Here is a 16,598-nt window from a genome sequence, read left to right as displayed (position 1 = left end):
GGACTAGCCTACGACGTTGCACCTGTCCCGCCGGCGTTGCTACCGGTCAGTGTACTCCTGCGCCCCAATGACGCTCCGGGACGATGAACAACTACTGTCAGCCCTGCCGTTGTTGAGGTAGTGGAGAATGCACGCGACACTCCTCCTTGACGACGCGTCGGGGGCGGCGACTGGCGCTCCTCCTTGACGAAGCGTCGGGACGGCGGCGAGAGCCACTCTTCCTTCACGCGGCGTCCAAATAGGACGCCGTCGCTGCGCGGTGGCAGAGAGCATGGAGGGGATGCTGGCTCCGGCTTCATGGGGAGGAGCGTCCTCGGTGGCGGAGCAGGGCCGTTGAAGCAAACCATGGAGCTACGGAGCATCAGCTCCATCTACTCCTTGAACTCCATGCCGATGGTGGCGTAGACTTGGCCCAGCACCGTCGACATGAGTTGCTACGGTAATGGCAGTTGGTCCTCCTCGTCGCCGGAGGAGATAACGATCTCTTCCTTCGTCGAGGAGACGCCCATCTATGAGGACGATGGCCCCGGAGTTCGAGGGCCGCGCTGCCATGATCCACCAGATCCCGCTCCGGAACCGCTTGCCGGTGCCGATGCCCAGGACTTGACCATTGCTGGAGATGTGGAGGGAGGTGGGGGGGGGGCCGAGGGGAGGAGGAGGAAAAGAAAGCGATGTGGACGACACTGGAGCACGGCTTATATAGCCGCGGCCAGGCCATGCCATGAGGACCGAAGGACCGGTCAACCGCTTCAATGCGACGCAACGACTGAAGTTGGTTTCTCGAGAACCTGCGTCTGCATTGAAGCGGCGACTCCCGAGAGGTCGTGTCGGTCAACGCCGCCCTCCTTCCCTCCGGTCACATCAGACATCAATGTCGGGCTTCGTGTGCTCTGGACCGGTATGAATGCGGCGCGGTAAGCGATGCGTACATCAAAAGAAAAGTACGGGAAGGGAGGGAAGAGGGTTTTTTATGGGTCAGGATGGTCAGAAGCGGGCGTAAGATCAGTCCAGACTCCTGTAAATCCCTTATGTTTGTCTCCGCTTTGCGGGAGGTAACGCGTTTGACCCACACTACAGACTGATACAGGACCGCGTTAGATGACTTCTGCGGTTTGGACAATGCGGTCCGAACGGTTGCAGAAGATTTGAGGGTCGGCGTTGGAGATGCCGTCAGCCCATGGAGGAAGCAGCCCATCAGTCCGATGTAATGTGATTGGAAGAACATATATATAACTAAAAAAAGAGATTTTGCTCCAAAAAAACCCGTAGAAAAAGAGATTGGAAGAACATATGGAGCCACACAGTCGTTCGCCACCGCCTTCCCCGGTGAGAGTTACGAGCGTCCGCCTTATCTCTAACCGCCGCCGCTACTCCCGGTCGCAGGTGCAGATTTCCGCCGTCGCCGCCGCTTCTCCTGGTCGCAGGCACGGGCGCCCGCCTTCATCCCTAGAGATCTCCAGCCGTCGCACGGCCTCTCGTGCGCGCAAGCGACCACCCTCTCCCGGCCTACCTGGCCGCAGCGCACGCGTGCTTCGTTGGACCGCCCTCCGGCCTACGCTGGTGCGCAGTGTGTTATTTCTTCTTTCCGATGTTTTGCTGCGGAGTTTCATTAGATTTCGGTACTTGGTTATGATTTCGGTACTTGGTTATGATTTGGTATGTATGTTGTCCTGCTGCAGCGGCCGCCGCGAAAGAAAATCGCCTCTCGCCTCGGGCAAAAATTGACGATTCCTCCACAACTCCGATCTACTAAGAGCCGCTATAGCCGACCCACCCTTCTAATTAATTGATCCAAAGGAGTAGGATGTTGGATATCCTAATTCTCCTGCAGTATTATTATTTCAGAGTTATTTAGATCTATCTACTTTTTAAGAGTCACGTGAATTACAGAACCCCGTTTAGACTTCCGGTCACCCCGTCACAGTGCAAATTAGGAGTAGAATCAACATCTCATAGTAATTTCTCCTTTATTTTGTATGTGTTATAGTACTACCTTTTGAAAGAAGTAATAATACAGCGTTGTTTTTCTCTTGCAGATTTAGCATTTACTATAAGTGTGATGGACCAAATTCTTCAACTTCAGGTGAGCGTGCTCTGAAGATGAACGAGTAAAAACATATGAACAAGGGACCGAGTAAAACAGAGAGGTAATTTACTTATGTGAATGCAAATTATTTTTGTGATGCATCAGCAGTTATCTTTTTCTTGTTTTTCTGAGTGTAAAAGATGCAATGTAAATATTCGAAAGAAATGATATGGCATAAACATGTTAGTTAATACGAGCTACAATGGTCCTATTTTTAGGGCACACATTAGTACTAACTACTCTTTCGTGTTGATACCGGCGACATTTTTTCTTAGCTTTACCTTGATGCTAGGCCCTTTTTCTTAGCTTCACCTTGATATTAGGCCTGGCCCAATGTCGTAGCACAAAATGCAGCTGCACAAGCATGAGGCAGCAGAATGCCACAAACGAGCGCTACCACACCGAGATCGCCTCACCCCCTATATCGTATCATTTTTTCATCGTGAGGACTCAAGATGTCACTGTGTTAAGAGTAAGTTTTCACCACTTCGAAGCCCACCTAACCACTACCCACAAGGCACAACTCTCGTCTCCATAGTCCATACCACCACCTACACGTCAGCCACCAAGAAGGTAAGAGGTAAATCCATCAGCCAAGAGGAGACCACACTTTTTTTATACCCACATATTGTCTATTATCTTAATGTTTATATTAAGAGCCCCAGCTGGGTTATAGTTTCATCCCAGGCCAATGAAATCTTAGGACCGGCCCTGAGACCATCCCTACTTGTTGTGTTCCGGAGAGGTGGACAATGGAAGCAAAGCTTGCTATTTACCCTATGCTAGGCATGCCAAACACACGTATGGATAATTATCACGAAGTCCACAACAAGGCTAGCATCGCTTTATGAGCCCAGAGCAAATACAGAGGGTGGATGATTTTCTCAAGAGTATTATGGATTTTTGGCCTGAAGATGACGTTGATGATGGGAACAATGAGACTTCAACGTTCAAGCCTTTGAAAAGCAAAGTCTAGAAGAGCCTTTTATCTAGAAGAAAACGAGGCGATCAGTTAGTATCCTAACAAGTGGCATAGTTTGTTACCAAGTTGTTTGTAGTGCTAAACCCTAACCGTACTGATCCTTGGCAGGCGGCTTATATATAAATAGAGTATGTAACATGTTGTACATAGATGAGACAGAACATCCTATTTCACGAACATGTGTCTCATGAAGCCAAGGTTTCACCCTGGGGGATCAGGGTTCTTCATCAGCGTCTCCACCACCTCAACCTCCATGAGAGATCATCAAAACTATCATCTATACGACCACTTGTGCCCTACCAGGTTAGCATATAAGATTATGAAAAACATGTACATGCATCTAAAGTAGAGTGTTTGGTGTACACTTTTCGATCTATTCCATTTTGTAACTTTAGGGAAAGGCAAATATTTAACTCTGGTGTTGGTATGTTCTAATCTGGTATGTTCTAAGCTGAATACGATACACATGGGAAAGTTATGGTTATGACTTTTTGGGTCACCAGGAGAGGCGTACACGCTCTACAACAAGCACATGAAAGAGCATGGATTCAGCATCATCAAAGAGAAGGTGAAACGAGGGAAAGGTGTCTCAAGAACTATACAGTTCAGGCGGTTTGTTTGCTCCGGGGCAGGAAAATGGTAGAGCAAATTCTTAAACACGGAGCAGGCACCGCAGGCTAAGACCTGAGACCCGGTTTGAGTGCAGTACGTTGTTGGTGGTGAAGTTGGACAGATCAGGTAGAGTTTTGTTCGTCGTGACATGTGTGGACAATCACACCATGTGCTGGCTAGACCCGACAAGGTCCCATTTCTGTGATCTCATAGACGAATAAAAGATTCCCAGAGAACGGAGATCTTAGCGACGGAAGGAGCTAGGATCAGAAAGCACATAATCTTCGATAACTTCATCAATAGGTATGTTTCGTATGATCGGCCTTGTGAGGCAAGACCTTTACAACCTGTGTTGCATAGAGAAAATGAAACTGGTCGTAAAGGGTGATGTTGACACGATAATCAGCATTACGAGGAGCAGAAAGGCAAATGACCCTAACTTCTTTGAGTATGTGCTTGATAAGAAAGGGTGGTTAAAGAGCATGTTCTGGTGCGATGCACAATCATGACTGGACTACAAGGACTACGGAGATGTGATAGTGTTTGACGACACATATAAGATGAACATGTATGCTATGCTGTTCATCCCCTTAGTCGGTGTTAATAACCACCACTGCACCATCGTTTTTGGTTGCACCATTGTGTCTGACGAGATTGAAGATACGTTCGTGTGGCTACTATAGATATTCATGAAAGCGAATTGTCAGCAGAAGCCAAAGTGAGTAATCACAGACGGAGAAGCTGCAATGATCCGAGCAATTCGGAATGTCCTTCCCGATGTGTGCCATCGTCTTTATTCATGGCATGTAGAGAAAAATGTGCAGAGCATCTTTATCATATGTCAAGGAAGGAGTTCAAGTTGCGGTTGTACTACTACATCTTTCATGCCAATTTTCTCCGACTTCCATTTATCGACAAAAGCACTCCATCTCTCATGATAATTGGCATGAGAGGTGGAGTAGTACAACAACGACCCGAACTCCTTCAGTGACTTATGATAAAGGTGTGTCTCTGCATATTTTTCTTTACATGCCATGAACAAAGACGATGTCACACATCTGGAAGGACATGCTGAATCGGTCGGATCATTCCAGCGTCTCTGTTTATGTTTACTGACTTTGGCTTCTGCTGAAAAATTGCTTCATGAATGTCTACAACAGCCACACGTACATACCTTTAGTCTCGTCAGACACAATGGCACAACCAAAAGAGATGGTGTAACGGTGGTATTAATGCAGACAAAGGGATGAACGGCATACCATACCTATTCATCTTGTATGTGTTGTCAAACACCGTCACATCTCCGTAGTCCTAATAGTCTCGCCGTGACTGTGCATCGCATGAGAACATGCTCTTTAACCGCCCTTCCTTATTAAGCATGTATTCAAAGAAGAAGTCCCGGTCCTTCACCTTTCTGCTCCTCGTAATGCCGATTACCGTGTCAGCATCACCCTTTGCAATCATTTTCATTTTTTCTCTACAACACATGTTGTAAACGTCTCACCTCACAAGGCCGCACTTATCATACGAACCATACATCCTGATGAAGTTATCGATGATTATGTGCTTTTTGATCCGAGCTCCTTCCATCTCTAAGATTTATGGTCTCTGAAAATCTTTTATCCATCTATGTGACCATAGAAATGAGTCCTCGTCGGGTCTAGGCAGCAGATGGTTGTGATCGTCCACAAATGTCGTGACGAACCAAAATCTACGTGATCTGTCCAACTTCACCACCAGCTGCGCACCACACTCGCACCGAGTCTCAAGTCTTACCCTCTCTATGTTTAAGAATTTGCTCTGCCGTTTTCCTGCCCTAGAGCAAACGAAACGCCTGAACCGTATAGTACCTGAAAGATCTTTCCCTTGTTTCACCTTCTCTTTTCTACTGATGAATCTACGCTCTTTCGCGTGCTTGTTCTAGAATGTGTACCTTTCAATGTGTATCTAGCGCCTGTTGCTGCTATTTGACCTGCCAAAGTCCATATTATCATCCTGGTCGTCATCACCACTAGGACCATCAACATCCTCCGACAAAATTACACATAAACACATGTAAGTTGTCATTATTTAGTTCATATGACCGCGTGCCATAAAAAATGTTTGATCGAACCTGGCTAAGTTATCGAAAATCATTTTGCTCATTTTGAACAACTTCATGTAGATTAAAAACAAAGACTTATAAGTAGCCATGCGTTTTTTGCCAATAAAAAAATCAAATTAACCTACACGTTACTTACGTTTTCACTGCATTCATCATCCTCATTTTTTTTAAAGTCCTCCGTAGGTAAGTTATCATATGACGACCACGATTCGTTGTCGCTGCTATAATCATCTTCATTTGTACAATCGTTATTGATATGACTGGCATTTTCACTATCGTACTCATCGCTTGTGTATCCGGTTTCTTCCTCAATTCAAAACACCTCACTACCAACACTGCACAACATTGACACACAAAAAATATCTCGGTTCAAGTGCAAACATCGTTCCGAATTATTATTTTGATGCTCATTTCTTGGACTTTCGATACGTAGATGATGGTTTAGATGGAAAACCTTCAATGCTAGGGGTCGATGTCGTGCGAAAAGTCCAACGGTGGCAGTATCGGGGCCGTGAGGTAAGCCCCCCGATGTGATTACGGTTGGCGGCGTGGTAGACGCCGTTGACGACAGGGATGGGGGATAGCAACGACGAGGCCATTGGATGGGTGTGGTGTGAGGTGACAAAAGTGACTGGACGTCGAAGAAGGCAAATCCGCGATGGGGATGGGTGTGGTGTGAGGCGGTGGGGAAACGTGGCAGTGTCCGGCACCGGCGGTGACGGCTGTCCACTGGGCGGGCAGAGGCGGCGATCGGCCGGGGGGGGGGGGGGGGGGGGGGAGCTCGTGGAGGGCGGCGGATCGTGGTGGGTGCGGGACGAAATGGGGCACGAGACGCGACATGCGTGGGCGATCGGGTGGGACCGACAGATCAGGGTTGGAATGGGTGTACCGAAGCAAGGCTTGCAAATTTGCATCACTTGGTGGCCTATTTTACAAAACGTCATATCCCCTAGTAAAAATATTTGCATCTACATTATCTATTGTAGCAGTGTTTTTACTCTCTCATGATGTAAAAAGTGGTCCCATATTATTTTACATCATCTATCTATTGAAGATGCTCCAACTGGGTTATACCATTTAACCTGTGGAATTACATCCTTACCCTTACGAGCCATTTCTGCTTTGTCTCTGCCGGCAACCGAGATTCAGTTGCTGCGAACTGGGCGCAGACGGCGGTTCTCTTCTCTCAGTGCTGACTGATGGATAGTTGCTGCTAGTTATGGTTCACAGCCTGTCTTCGTCTCCTCCTTTCTCCATGTTCATCTTGGAATGAATTTAGGTACGGATGTATGGTTGAGCCGTGGGTGTTTGTAGATAGGTAGCCATAGTCGTGGAGGCCTAACGTGGACTACGCTGGGCCTACGGACTACGTAGGAGTTTCCTCCTGCATGCGTTCGAGCGATCAAGGCAACTCGTGCGATCGGCCGCCGTCGCTGTGCCCTAGCTTGAGACGCGGTTGGGGGGGGGGGGGGGGGGGGGGGGCTCCGGGAATTCGTCGTTGTGGTCCAGGGATAGCGGCGCGCATTCCCCCTCTAATGGCGGGGCGGGGAGAGGCGGCGGCTGCCGGCCCCAACAACCAGCCGAGCTCCGGGGTGGCGCCGGCGGCCAGAGGTGGCGGCGCGCAACCTGGCCAGAGGCCGGTTCTGGCGGCTGGCAGGGGAGCGCCTCAGGTGCCCTGTATCGCTGCGGTGACCGGTCGAGGGACCACGCCGGGGCTGCAGCAGACACAGGTGGGAGCCGGGCGGGCTGCGCAGGGGAGTCGGCCTCCGACGCCCGTGCCGGCGGGGCGCGGGGCTGCTCCGCCTAGACCTCCGATGCCCTCGCCTGTAGGACGAGGAGCTGCTGCACCAAGACCGCCCTCGCCGGCTTTGGTACCGGGGTTGCCCTCTCAGGCGGCTCCTCCGCTGCATTATGTGGCGCGACCATCTCAGAAGCGAGCGGTGCCAGTTCAGACCGCACCAGCGCTACCTGTTGCAGGAGAGGGAGGTGTGACCGCGGCTCGGGCGACGTCTAATCAAGGTGGCAATGGTCCACCCCGAGGAAAGTGGGGTGATGATGGGTTCAATGCGTATGGAGTTGGTCAACATCGTGGTTCGTCGTCCATAGGTGGTGGGCGCGACTACGCATGGCAGGGAGATGGGTCAGTTGATCGGCCTTTCTACGGTCCGCCTGGTGGTTTTGTAGAGGGAGCATCTGGCCCCGACTACAGGCAGCGCGGTGGTTACCAAGGACACCGTGGGGGTCGCGGTGGTCGCGGAGGCAGGAGCCGCTATCGCCAGCCCCCACCCCCGGCCGAGGTGGATCCGACGGTCGAGGTCACCAGCCAGGATGTGGAGCTGCTCGGGCAGACTATGGAAGTGGTGTCTGCGCTCGCGTCTGCGGTTGTGTCGTTGCCAGAGTCCGTTGAGACGGAGGATGCCGGGATGGTTCATAAGGCGGAGGAGGAGAGAGCATCCAAGTGGGCTCGTAAAAAAAAGATGATGTGCTACCGGTGTGGCGAGAGAGGCCACTTTATTGCTGAGTGTGAGACGGAGCTCTGTGATACTTGTCTTAAGCCAGTACATGAGTCTGGGGCATGCCCGATTTTGCGTGATCAGATGCCGAGTATCACCATTTATGGAGTCTACTGTTTTGAGTTGATGTTTTTTAAGTCTCCCAGTGCAAGGGAGATTCCTGACGAGCCACAGAGTTCATATACAGGGATTGTTAAGGTAACTAAGTGCGAGGTGTCTGAGGCACAAATTATTCACAGGCTTTCTGAGCTTATACCAGGGGACTTTGTGTGGGAACTTAGTCGTCTCGAGGATAATTCTTTTAAGGTGGATTTCCCGACATCGGAGGACTTAGAGCGCATGCTCAGTTTTGGGTTGTGCAGAGTCCCTGGAACTGAGTGCATCCTCGAGTTCCATGAGTGGAAACGATCAAGTTGAGCCGCGGGGCAAGCCGCTCACTTAGGTTTGGTTGCGTTTCTCGGGGGCGCCTTCCAAGCCGCTTCATGATGCCCGACTTGCTGCTAGTTTGGGAATGCTGGTCGGGAAAACGAAAAAGGTGGACATGGCTTTCACCAGGGCTACTGGGATGGCACGTTTACTCGTGAGTATCCTGGATATTGAGTTTGTACGTGACATGGTCAAGTTGACTTATAAGGGGGAGGTTTTCAACCTTGAGATAGAGTTTGAGCACTCAGAGCTTTTTGCGGAGGCTATCGCAGGGACATATGTGCATATGCAGGATAAGGATGATGGGTCCGGTAACACGGATTCGTGAGGGGATGAGGTTGTGAATCAGTTGGCCAACGGGCCGAGTTCCACCTCGCAGGCACCGGGGTCGGGGGCGGCCCCTTCGGTTTCGGCGCCTATGAGCACTTTGCGATTCGGTTCGTTTGAGCCTGCATCCGCTCCTCCGAGACTCTGGAGCGACAGGGTGGAGTCTAAGGATGCGCTAGAGGACACGCCACCACCCTTGGACTTTGCAGGGTTTGACGGCGTTGCCGAGAGAGAGGGGGATGGTGGGCACGAGGCCCCCTATACTCCTTCTTCTACTGGTGCTTCTCCTTAGTTGAGGACCGTTGGGGACAGGCCGGCACTGCACGCTGCCGTCGGGTCAGCAGGGAGAGGGAGACCAGGGCAGGAGGCCTTTGGTCTTTCTTCTCCCACGGTGGAGGCGCACTCTTCTCCTACGGCGTCAGTGGGAGCCACGGGCGGGCGATCCCTTGATTCGCCTCAGGGGTCGGGTCCGCCGGCGCCAGCTAGTTTGAGCACTGCACCTGCCAGCCTGGCTGCTCTGACCGGCAAGGAGGGAGGGGGGCAGACGGCCCCTCACTTCTCTTTCCCTCGGTGCACGTCGGTCACGGAGCCGAGGTCGGGACCGGGAGTTCCTGGTATGCCGAGTGGTGGGGGTGAGGCGGGAGGCGTGACCCCTATCCAGGTCTCTAGGGAGGAGGTAATCATTTTCGGAGGGATCCCAGATCCTGTGTCTTAGGGGCGGCGAATGAGCTGTCGCCTCCAGGACCAGCCGGAGGTTGATGACATGCAGCTAAGGTGCGCCAAGAGGGCGGCCAAGCTTCGTGATCTGGAGGTCACTACTGGTATGTTGGTTAACACTTCCAATTCTATTCTTCATTTTTCTGATGCTGAGATTATTCATAATGCAAACCAGTTAGGGGTTTCACTTGGTAGTAATGAAAATGAAATCTCGCATTCAGTAAATGATTTATTGGATCTTGACGCGGATCGTGCTTTAGACATGATTCGCAACTTAGCAGCAGTTAAACCCATGAACGATTTTGAGATTTTGCAGTTGGGAGTTAGGGTGTTAGACTCACTTTGTGCAGATATTGCCCCCCTCCCCCCGGGTCAGGCGAGGAGCATGATTCTGTAACGACTGGGGATGAAGATAATATAGAGGGCCTTTCCGAGGGAATCCTTGCCACCGGTTGTGAGGACCGGGTGGTGGATTTACCCAAACCTAAGCGCAAGTGGCAGCGCAAAATATACCCGACTTCGGTAGTGCGTAGAAGTGCTAGGAATCGGATGACCAAAAAATTTCATGATGAGTTATGAGAGGAATCTTTTGGAATAGCAGAGGTCTAAAGGACTTGGCTAAAAGACGTTTTCTAGCAGAGGCTTCGATCGAATAGAGGCTGGACTTTATTGCTCTTTCGGAAACTGGAAGAGGCAATTTTGCGCCCCAATTCCTTAATACGCTGTTGGGAGGGGCCGATTTTGATTGGCATTGTCTACCTCCGAGAGGAAGATCAGGTGGCATCTTACTTGGGGTTAGATGTGAGACGCTGGAAGTTCGGAGTGTGGTCATGGGAGATTTCGCTGTCAAATTTCGGGTTAGGTCCAAGATCGATGGATTTAATTGGGCCCTGGTGGCGGTATATGGTGCCGCATAGCCAGAATTAAAACCGGACTTTCTGGCGGATCTAGTCCGTATTTGCGGATCAGAGCAGCTTCCAATCTTAGTAGGGGGCGACTTCAATATCATTAGAAGGAGGGACGAAAAGAACAATGACAATTTTGCTGGCAGGTGGTCGTTCATGTTTAACACCATTATTGAAAGCTTGGATCTGAGAGAGATAGAGCTTTTTGGCCGAAAATTCACCTGGGCTAATTCTTTGCCTACTCCTACTTTTGAGAAACTTGACCGTGTCCTCGCGAGTTTGGACAGGGAATAGAAGTTTGCTCTAGTCACCGTTCAGGCGTTTTCGCGTGGAATTTCAGACCACACTCCGTTGCTGGTTGACTCTGGGGAGGCAAACGCACGTAGGGAACAAGAATATCTTCTCCTTTGAACTATCTTGGTTTGAGAGAGAAGGTTTTTTGGATCTGATAGCCAGGGAATGGACTAAAGATTCAGGAGGTAGAACTCCAATAGAGAGATGGCAGAATCAGATTCGTCACCTGCGAAGTTTCTTACGAGGGTGGGCTAAGCATCTTAGTGGGGTGTATAAGGTCGAAAAGGAAAGGCTCTTTTCCCTTATGCAGGCCTTAGATGTAAAATCCGAGTGCACAATCCTAGATCCAACGGAATTGCATGTTAAGCTAGATGCGGAGAGGAGACTGGAAGAGCTGCTGCGAGAAGAAGAACTGAAGTGGGAACTGCGGGCGAAGGTCCGCAAAGTGGTCCAAGGGGACGCCAACACTCAGTTTTTTCATATGATCGCTAATGGCAAGCATAGAAAGAAAAGGATCTTTTAGCTTGAGCAAGAAGAAGGGACAATTGTAGGGCAGGAAAATTTAAAACTTTACATCACTGAGTATTATAAGAAATTATTTGGGCCTCCAGAGGATAATTTCGTCTCGCTTGATGAGTCGCGGAACGAGGATATCCCACAGTTGGCTTCAGATGAAAATGATATCTTAACGGCCCCATTCTCCGAGAAAGAGGTGTTCAAAGCTATTGCTCAGATGAAGAGTAACTCTGCTCCAGGGCCGGATGGATTTCCAGCGGAGTTTTACAAAAGATGCTGGCATATTATTAAAGGAGATTTGCTTCCGATGTTCCACGACTTATTCGTTGGACAGCTTCAATTGTTTCATCTGAATTTTGGAACTATTACTTTATTGCCGAAGAAGACAGAGGCGGTCCGAATTGAGCAGTTTAGGCCCATCTGTCTTCTGAATGTAAGTTTTAAAATCTTCACCAAGGTTGGGACTAATAGACTCACACAGATTGCGCATTCTGTGGTGCAGTCATCCCAAACTGCTTTCATGCCGGATAGGAACATCCTTGAAGGGGTGGTGGTCCTGCATGAAACGCTCCATGAAATTCATACGAAAAAACTAGATGGGGTGGTTTTCAAAGTGGATTTTGAAAAAGCGTACGACAAAGTCAAATGGCCATTCCTTCAACAGGCATTGAGGATGAAAGGTTTTGATCCCGCTTGGCGACGTCAGATAGAATCTTTTACGCAACAAGGCAGTGTTGGAATCAAAGTCAATGATGACACTGGTCGTTATTTCCAAACACATAAGGGCCTGAGACAAGGAGATCCAATGTCACCTATTCTGTTCAACATTGTAGATGACATGTTGACAGTTCTAATAGGGAGTGCTAAGGATGCAGGACAGGTAGGTAGCATGGTACCTCATCTAGTGGATGGAGGTGTATCTGTCCTACAGTATGCTGATGATACTATCATCTTTATGGAGCATGACTTGGCGGAGGCGCGAAACATGAAGTTGGTGTTATGCTTGTTCGAACAGTTGTCTGGGCTGGAAATTAATTTTCACAAGAGTGAATTGTTTTGCTTTGGTAGAGCCAATGAAGAACAAGAGGCATATAAGCAACTGTTCGGGTGTGAATTGGGGGCGTTACCTTTTACGTACTTAGTATACCCATTCACCACCGTAAGCTAACAAATAGCGAATGGTAGTGCATTGAGGATCATTTTGAGAAGAAATTGGGATGTTGGAAAGGCAAACTGATATCATATGGAGGCCGGCTAGTTCTTATTAATTCGGTGCTCACTAGTATGCCCATGTTTCTTCTGTCTTTTTTCGAAGTACCAGTCGGTGTTCGGAAAAGACTCGATTTCTATCGATCTCGTTTCTTCTGGCAAAGCGATGAGTTGAAGAGAAAATATAGATTAGCTAGATGGGACATTATTTGTCAACCTAAGGACCAAGGGGGTCTCGGGATCGAAAATCTGGAGGTTAAGAACAAATGTCTCCTCAGTAAATGGCTATATAAGCTTTCGCGAGAGACCGAGGCCACTTGGGCCCAGATTCTGCATAATAAGTTCCTTCATTCCAAGACCTTATCTCAGGTGACGGTGAGGCCGACGGATTCGCCTTTATGGAAAGGCCTGATGCGAGTTAAGTCGCTCTTCTTTAACCGGACCAAGGTGGTTATCAGTAACGGTACGTCTACAAGGTTCTGGGAGGATACCTGGCTAGGGGATACGCCATTGGTGGTTCATTATCCTTCTCTCTATAGTATTGTTCAACGAAGAGATGCGACCGTTCAGACAGTGTGTCAGTCCACGCCTCTACATATTAGCTTCAGGAGAGATTTAGCCGGTAACCGTTGGGAAGCTTGGCTCCATCTTGTGAGAAGACTGATGGAGGTTCAACTTTCTCAGCGCCCAGATCGGTTATGTTGGAAGCTTACGACGAATGGAGTTTTTACGGTTAAATCTATGTATGTTGATATCATTAATTCTAGTTATATTCCAAAGTCGAAACACGGATGGCAAGTCAAAGTCCCTTTGAGAGTTAAAGTGTTCATGTGGTTTGTGCATAAACAAGTCATTTTAACTAAGGACAACTTGATTAAACGCAACTGGAATGGATCTAGTCGGTGTAGCTTTTGTGATACAGATGAAACTATTAAACACCTCTTTCTCGATTGTCCTATGGCAAAAAATTTATGGCAATCAGTGACAATAGCCTTTAATATTACTCCTCCACAGAATATTAATACGTTATCCGGAACGTGGTTGGATGGGATTGAGCCCCATACAGTGAGACACATTCGTGCTGGAGTATGTGCGTTATTATGGGCTATGTGAAATTGCATAAATGATTTAGTCTTTAACAGCACTCATTTTTTGCAGGTTATATTCCGAGCCATTGCTTTGATCCATATGTGGTCATTGCTCACTCCAACGGAGGCCAGGGAGCGTTTGGTTACTGGATCTATCCGATGGGAGATGGTTGCACGGGATATCTTCAGCCGATTTGGATGGCGGTCATGTAATAGGATAGGCAATTAGTTTTCCTATCTTTCTCTTGCCGGTCGGCTGTGGCATTTGTTTTGCTTATTCAGCGCTCTGTGAGCTGCTTTTTTTTGAGTTTTTTAGACTTGTGTTGAACCTCTTTGCTTTTTTAATAAAGGTGGCCGTATGCATCTTTCCGATATAGAGGCCGGGGAAGTCCCTCTTTTCTAAAAAAAAAAGATATCTTGCTTGTAAGTTAGTATGAATCGTACATGTTACATGCATATATCCCGTGGTGCATTTGGTGGTATCAACTTCATATGTCAATGCTGATAATTTCCTCTACGTATTGATAGACAAAGATAAAAAAAATTGGACCAAACCACAGTTTCAATTAATTTGAAAGGAAAAAAGCATTTTCTTTACTCCATATTTATCCGTTGGGACAAGTTACTTGGTTAATATTTTTTGACAAAGTTACGCACAACCATACGCGCGATTGAGTTAGAGTGTGTTCTCCTGAGTTGCTAGAGCATAAAAGATGGGTCCGTGTGTAGGTGATACAAGCAATGACACGCTTCTTTCTAAAAGCAAAATTTTCAGAATTTCAAAATGTTTTTAACTCTTAAACCATAGTACTTGATCTATGATCCGTTGTAATAGTCGAGTTTGTTTCCACTAGAGCTTTAAAACTAACTCCATCCCCTAATGTAAGACGTTTTTTGACACTACATTCATTATGGGACGGAGGGAGTATATCCCAATATGGGTATACTCGATAATGTTTTCGTCAAAGTTATCACATGATAATGTATGAAGTTACGCTGCATTGATATAAAGGTTATCATATTAATTTCATCTATTTAGTTCAAGAGATAATTCTCGTTTTGGTTCTACCGTGTCTACAATGGAGTTTTTGTCACCTATGTGTATGTGTCTAAGTCCTAAATCAGCGTGACACTACAATGTGGACCCTACGAGGCAGCATCACTTTGTTTCATTGTTTTGCTAAAAGTTACCACCATAGTGGTGATGTATTTACTATATAGTTTGGTAATTATCTGCATAATGATAATTACAGACAGACTGTGTACCAGTTTCCTGGTTTTTGTTTTTGGGTCAGTCATTTTCTGTTCTACCTTTGCTTTTTGATCCAATGGACAGACATCAATTGGTCCTTTGATTCATAGGATTGAATCCCATAGGATTTTTTTCTATGGAATCTTTTGTACTACATTTCATAGAAAATTTAACATCCACTTCAACCTCTTTTTACAATTCCTTTGTTTTTCCCGTGGCATCAAACAATCATTGCTAATTCTATAGGATTCAAATGGGCATGCCACTTCAACCCTACACTTTTTCTATTCCTACGTTTTCAAAATCCTACAAATCAAAGAGGCCCCAAGCATGTGCAGCTCAAATCGACTAACCACATGATTGTTTCCATCAATTTTCCTCGGGCGCGACTATGGAATTTCCTATCGGACGCACATTGCGTCAAAATGTCAACATTTCGCACTGACCTGGAGATCGAGCGATGACCTGGGCCGGCCCATTTCACATGTTGCAGAGTTTCCGGTTTGGGAGCCTTCCAGAGTTTCCTGTCGTTTTTCTGGTTTTGGAAACCTTCTAGAAGGTTCCCTGAACCGGGTTTCCAATTTCTTTTTTATTTTTGTTTTTTCTTTTTCGATTTTCTGTTTATTTTTCAAATGAGAACGTTCAATTTTAAAAATACTAGTAAGATGCCCGTGCTACGCTACGGAATCACAAAATATTAGATGAGCTTAAGTCATAATCAAGCGCTACATTGTTATGGAATAATATGAAAAGTACCAATACATCCATCAAAGTGATGTTATATTGTTGATAGGTACACGTCAAGCACAATCAAACATACTGTTTCCAACCAATAAACCCCATCCTTCCAGCCAAACATTTCCTTCTCAATCTTAACCTTAACGGAAGACTTGTTCTTCTCCCTACTCACCTTTCTCATTGCTCACTCTATGTTATATCGAAGGGACACAGAGCATGTGGCAGATAGAAAATCCATCTGCAACTAAGATGACACTGACCAGCTTTATCTCTAAATCCAAATCGGTGTATGTCACGGGCTTCTCTTAGCTTAGCATGTGCTTCACCTCATGCCCATGAATTTGTAACACATTAAGCACTTCACTTTAACCTACCTTAATATATATAATGGAAGAATAAAATGCAACGACAATATCGATGTTTGTTCCCATGAATTTGTGCAATGGAAGTGTAGCGACTACCGACTTCATCCTTCGACTCTAAAGTGCACATGTACACACATACAAAAAAAACAGTACTGGACCTGTTATATAGAAGGGGCAAAGTGCACATGTACACACATACAAAAAATAGTACTGGACCTCTTGTAACTTTCTTACACCAACCAGGTTACCGCAAAAAAACTGGGGTGTGACCTGAATATCATCGATGCTGAAGTGCTAAAGCAAGCAACTTACTTTTCTGAAAGTCATCTGCAAAAACTTCAGAATCGTAGATGGAAAGCAACTTTTATATTACTGGCCTTAGTTAGATAGACCAGATTTTTTACTGCCACCAAATTATAGTTGAGTGGTTCATATATACCTTGGACTACACATTGAGAACTTCT

The 16,598-nt window shown here is 47.2% G+C and overlaps 1 long non-coding RNA gene across 1 annotated transcript; it reads left to right on the top strand.

Moving 5' to 3' along the window:
• The first annotated feature begins 1,279 nt into the window (after nt 1-1,279).
• Nucleotides 1,280-14,155, top strand: LOC123057755 (uncharacterized). Its single transcript, XR_006426944.1, has 4 exons — nt 1,280-1,560; nt 1,680-1,799; nt 2,037-2,147; nt 13,850-14,155. It is a non-coding gene; the product is annotated as an uncharacterized lncRNA (long non-coding RNA).
• Nucleotides 14,156-16,598: the final 2,443 nt, after the last annotated feature.

The sequence above is a fragment of the Triticum aestivum genome, chromosome 3A, assembly GCF_018294505.1.
Source record: "Triticum aestivum cultivar Chinese Spring chromosome 3A, IWGSC CS RefSeq v2.1, whole genome shotgun sequence".
Classification (NCBI taxonomy): domain Eukaryota; kingdom Viridiplantae; phylum Streptophyta; class Magnoliopsida; order Poales; family Poaceae; genus Triticum; species Triticum aestivum.
Note: the sequence above shows the minus strand (reverse complement) of the source record. Positions and strands in the feature narration are given on the sequence as shown.